The sequence below is a fragment of the Sinocyclocheilus grahami genome, unplaced genomic scaffold (assembly GCF_001515645.1).
Source record: "Sinocyclocheilus grahami isolate Dianchi unplaced genomic scaffold, SAMN03320097.WGS_v1.1 scaffold1614.1, whole genome shotgun sequence".
NCBI classification, from domain to species: Eukaryota; Metazoa; Chordata; class Actinopteri; order Cypriniformes; family Cyprinidae; genus Sinocyclocheilus; species Sinocyclocheilus grahami.
The window spans coordinates 17,079-22,818 of record NW_015506793.1 but is presented as its reverse complement, the minus strand read 5'-3'; the positions used below and the strand labels follow the sequence as shown (position 1 = coordinate 22,818).

At 38.7% G+C, this 5,740-nt stretch overlaps 1 long non-coding RNA gene across 2 annotated transcripts; it reads left to right on the top strand.

Annotated features, from left to right (window-relative positions):
• Window positions 1–2,227: 2,227 nt before the first annotated feature.
• On the top strand, window positions 2,228–3,323 carry LOC107571571 (uncharacterized). 2 transcript variants are annotated; one of them, XR_001607201.1, is made up of 3 exons: window positions 2,228–2,400; window positions 2,696–2,765; window positions 3,002–3,323. It is a non-coding gene; the product is annotated as an uncharacterized lncRNA (long non-coding RNA). The 2 variants fall into 2 exon arrangements; XR_001607202.1 differs by having other exon boundaries at window positions 2,381–2,404.
• The last annotated feature ends 2,417 nt before the right edge of the window (window positions 3,324–5,740 follow it).

Below are 5,740 nucleotides of genomic sequence, written 5' to 3'. Positions count from 1 at the left end.
GTTTCCCGAGTGGAGCTGTATTAACCGGTCTTTTCCTCCGGCCGCAGCGCCGCTTGCAGAGGCAGACCAGCGGGGAGATGAGAGTCATAGAGGTACATTAAAACACATCTATACACTTTTCTTCATCTTCTTGTATGAATTATTTTAATGTTACTTGCTCACTTTCCTAGTAAAGCTGTGCTAACCAGTATTTTCCTCCCGCAGTGTGCTGGCAGACCGGCGGGGAGACTCGTGAAGACGAAATAAAGCAGTAAGAGAACATTAAATTGTTAGATCAACTTTAAAACACATGTAATCCGCTTATTTGTTTTATACCAATGCTATCTGTAAAGTATAAATGCGTTTGGGTGAATAAATGTCTGTAAGAACATCGGATGGACTGTATTTGTGTCATTTTGTGAGGTTAATGTTAATAAAAATAGATTGTGGCCATTTGTCTCCTGCAGCATCTGAATTAGTGATGGCGAAGGGAACACTTGAGATGTGCGTTTCGCTTTGTTTTCTCTGAGGAGCTTTAGTGTGATTTTCCAGCCATCATAGCGAGTCTTTACAGTCTCAACCATCCAACCGCCGAACAGGACGGGGCTTCTGCACATACTTCTGAAAGTGTCTCAGAGTGGAGCAGTTTTTGATGTCTGACGCAAATGTGCCAATTATTGTAAGTCCATCCTGGTAGAACTGCCTTCTCACCACTAGAGGTCAGTGACCGTTACTGGAATCATGTTTCATTCCTAAATGTGAATCCAACTCAGCATTACGATTCAACAATGATGATTAAACTGTGGTTCTGAATAAACAATACTTTATGAAGATACTTTCAGAAAACATAAGCTTGCAGATAAAAGGTATTTGTTAAATGCATAATAGTAGGTAATAGAAATTCATTCAAATATGAATTTGTTATTAATTTATAAATTGTATGTATAAATTGCCATGCAAATCAACTCAGTACACTTCACATCGATACAGATATACCCTGGATGATGTGATTCTCAGTGTGATTTCATGAGGTTGTAGCGAATCAGCTCATGGGAAATATGAATAATTAATCATAATTAGTTATAATTAATATAACAAAACAGACTTAATAGGATTAATACTGGTAACAACATTCAATTTATTATTTTGCCAGATGCTGGGAAATTACTTTTAAATTTAAAGGGATAGTTCACCCAAAAATAAAAACTACCTCATGTTTTACTCACCCTCAAGCCACCCTAGGTGTATATGACTTTCTTCTTTCAGACAAATACAGAGTTATATAAAAAAATGTCCTGGCTCTTCCAAGCTTTATAATTGGAGTGAATGGGGGTTGAGATTCAATAGTCAAATACAAGTCCAATAAACTCTGCCCATCATAAAAAAGTGCTCCACACAGGTCTGGGAGGTTAATTAAGGTCCTGAAGTGAACTGACGCATTTTTGTAAGAAAAATAACCATAATTAAAACTTTATAAACCATAATCTCTAGCTTCCGCTATTTGTTGTATATGCGTTCACGAGAGAGTGGCATTCCAGCTGGATGACGTAGGCGTAGTGTAAGATCCGGGACATTTTTACTTTGGATGGATGAATCTCACCCCCCATTCACTGCCATTATAAAGCTGGGAAGAGCCAGGACATTTCTAAATATAGCTTCTATTCGTCTCAAGGTAGAAAGTCATATACACCTAGAATGGCTTGAGGGTGAGGAAATCATGGGGCAATTTTAATTTTTGGGTTAACTATCCCTTTAAGGTATATATTTTTATCAGTTCATGTTTCCCTGGGATTTGAACCCATGACTATGGCTTCCCTATCACCATGTTTTACTGTTTGGGCAACAAGAAACTACTGACGATCCCACCTTCCCAACAATTTTGCACTCCACACTTCAATCCAGTAGGTCTCAGGAATGCACCATTTAGGTTACATTTTTAATTATGTCTGACTTAAAGTGTCTTTTCAAGCCTATCACCATCACGGACTCAAGAATGAGACCATGCAAGGTTTTGTATGCATGAATGTTTATTAGCTGCAGGTCAGAAGTCTGAACACACATATATTTATGTGAACAAATACATAAAAATTAGGTTACATGTTTTTTTTCCCCGAGTTTGGTTACACTCACCTCTCTCCTAAGCATATTTACCCCTTTTGTTACTAAGAAGAAGCTATTCTCCACAGTCACTTAGTGAAAAATTTAAGGGGGTGACGGTTCTTTGTGTACCCACTGTATATTTGAACGTAAAATAAGATGATTAAAGGCAAGACGGAGGCTGACTGACATACTTTAAAATATATTTCAGCATTTTGTTAATCGACGGCCTACCCCTGAGTACCCCAATCTGATCGCGGCTCTCCCGGGGTTAGTTCTAAGGAGGGAACCTCAACGGGCTTGCCGGAGATCTCCAAGGAAAAGGTTGGTATGCAAACTTAATCAGTTCATTAACAGTAGTCATTTATGTGCTGTCATACCTGTTTACTACCGTGTAGACTTTATTTGGGCAGCGAGATTTATTACAGAACACAGCATGCTCTCATGCTTTATACAAAGTTCATTTTATTTGTTTCTGGTAAGAAACCAATACAGGATCAAAACCACAGTGTAATAAAATTTAAGTTAAGTTATTAGAAGGGTTTGTTAAACTTTAATGACTTCATGAAGACAACTAAACAATTGTTAAACTGATTGTTTACTGAATCATGTGTGACAGGAAGCCAGCACCTCAAACTCCACTGAGGACACATTTCACAGTACATCACAACAGAGTGACTCTACCTATGGTAAGTTTAAACCGCTATTTGTATCTGTTTTTAGTTACTGATTGCACGTTTTATTTCATGCAGCACTGCACAGAAATTTGACAACTGTGTTGGCAGAGGGAAATCCGGGAAGTCGTTTGACGGCTGGTTCGCAGATGATGGTCCTGCAGAGTCAAGGAGAGGAAGCTGTAAAACAGAAGAAAATAACATATATTAGTAACATTCCAAGTTTCCTTTCTCTTTTTATCCATTTACAGAAGAACATGATATGGGCGACCATGGAGAGGAGCTGAGAACTCTGCAGGACGCATTAGCCAATCACAAGCAGGACGTCATAAATCTGAAGTTTTACTCAAGTCAAAGGATGGCCAACTCCATCATCTTCAAAAGGAACTTCAGTATGCACACACCTCAGATGCTTTAAACCCTAAGATTTTAAACCAAAGCCATGTACCTGATTATTTCCACTACTGCACAGGGTTTTCTTATGAGCAATTACACTGCTTGTGTCAATTTTTTAACATTCCAACTGATCCAAGTGCACCACAAACACACATTCCTCTCTCATACAAACGTGTCAATAATGAGATCAAACAACTTTCACTGCGTACTCAATTGTTACTGACCTTAATGAAATTAAAACAAAATTTGGACCAGAAAGACCTAGCCTTCAGATTTAACATCCACGAGGTGCAGTTATTTATGTGTCTGCCCTCTTCACCGGAGCAATTTCTGACAAAGAGATTTTCAATGAGTGCAGCATCCTTGACATTTTGAAGGGGTAGATTCAGTGTGGCTGTCTCAATGTAGGAGATGGCTTGATGGTTGATAAAGGCTTTCTAATAGAGAAGGAAGTTGAGGAGATTGGTTTGCAACTTAACATTCCACCTTTTGCAAGAGCAAACAGACAGATGCCACATGCAGATGTTGAAATGACCAAAAGAATAGCTAAGCACAGGGTTCATGTTGAAAACTATTGTAAAGATAAAGAAGTTTAGAATTGTGTCAGGCCAAATCCCGATTTCCCGGCTTGTGAACATAAATCAAATATGGTATGTAGTCAGCATGCTGTCTAACTTCCAGCCACATATCATCAAAGATTAAGGTTGTCTGTGTATAGAAGAGCTGAGTGGTCAAGGAAGATCACGCTGACGTGGTGCACTGGCCTGTACATACAAGTTGAGTGAATTTCATATAAAATACACAATAAAGAATATCTACTTTAATACTGCTTCATCTCATTCATTTACCTGATGGCTCAAACCACTTCCTAGTGGGTATCTCTCTCCTCCTACAGTTATGTCAACAGGGGGTCTGTTTACCAAGTAGCTGCTGGGTGCTCCTGTCTGTCTTTTTAATAAAGCAATTTTCTGCTCTGTACCTGAGAAGGTCCTGAAAAAGAATACCCTATCAATACAAAGCTAGGGGTTTTATATGACAAAACTTTGCTGTACATGGAAACCTGCCTCTCTAATGTTATGGTTTGTATATTATAGTATTGTTTTATTTTCATTAGGCTATTGATTGAATTGACATTATTGTTTATTTCTATTCTCCTTAATGTAGTCTTGCCAACATTTTAAAACTGTTCACTGTTAATTTTAACTATTGCATTGTTTTTACTTGTTTGTCACTTTGGACAAAAGTGTCTGCGTCTGTATGTAAACATAATTTTCAACTTACCTGCTTCCTGCATACCGACAGTTGATTGGTCGCTGCATACGGTTTTCATTGGCTGTAGTGACAACTACAGATGATACTGGCACTGCCCTTATTTTGTGCCGCTGCTGTGGTAGACGCGTGCAGGAGGACTTTGTTTGTGTTTTTGATGATGTATGGCTCAGCTGAGCATCTCTGGCTCGTGCCAGGTCCAAGGCGTAGATTAGACCCACGACGTGTGAGCAGTAGCCTGGTGCGCTAAAAATATAAGCGTGAGAATGTTATGTTTCTCCCACACTCAAGTCATACAGATTTGGAAAAACATGGGGAATGTTTTATTCTGCACTAAATGCACTAATTATGTAGCAGATGATTTTATATAAAGTGACTCACAATTGTGGAACATTACAAGCAATGTGTTGGAGATAGGGAGACCAGAGAAACTCCTCTAATCAACTTTTATATGTGTGCTGTGGTGCCTCATGAGAGATGGGAGAGACCAAATGAAGGGAAATGTTTTTATTTTAAAGTTGAATGGCTGTACAATGGTGAAATATCTATACACGACTGATAAATAACAGTAATTTGTGTATTAGAACATGTACAAAAAGTTTATAATCTTTATAATCATTTGTTTGTTTGGTGAATTTGATTCCCGGTTGCTTGTACCACTTATAATCTTATAATGGTTGTGCCCATGAGTATAAATGGCCACCAGCTGCGCTTAAACAGGTTTTTCAGGCTGAGATGGAAGTTGGTGAGAGAATAATCTGTTGAAGATTGAAAATATTGAGTTTTGTAAAACTGTTATTTATTTTTCTAATGTTCTTTATTTTTTTTAATGAAATTACCACGCCTGTATATTTATGTTTTTAACGCTACTGAAACATCTAACCAACAGAACACTGGTTCTCAATTCCAGTCCTGATTCAGATCATCCGCTCGTTAGGAGAGAGATCCATGAACTGAACTAATGCCGAGTTGACACTGCACGATTTTAGCCCAATTTTTCACTAACCGACAGGTTTTGCAAAATCGTCGACAAATGCCCGAAATCGGTGGAAAATCTGTGCTCGTTCATGTGAGTGACAATTGCGCTGTGTGAATGATCAAAGATGCGATCTGAGGGAATCGCCGATACGTCACCGACGCCCGTGAAATATTTGGCATGCTAAATATTTGGAGCAGCCGGCAATTCAATCATGCTGTGTGAAATGAGTTCTGACTGAAAAACACATCGGCGATGACCTACAGCTAATGAGAGACCAAGATACAGGGCAGTGGGAAGTTCGGGGAGGAGTTATATGAAACGTAGTTTGCGGACCAGTGTTGCCAAA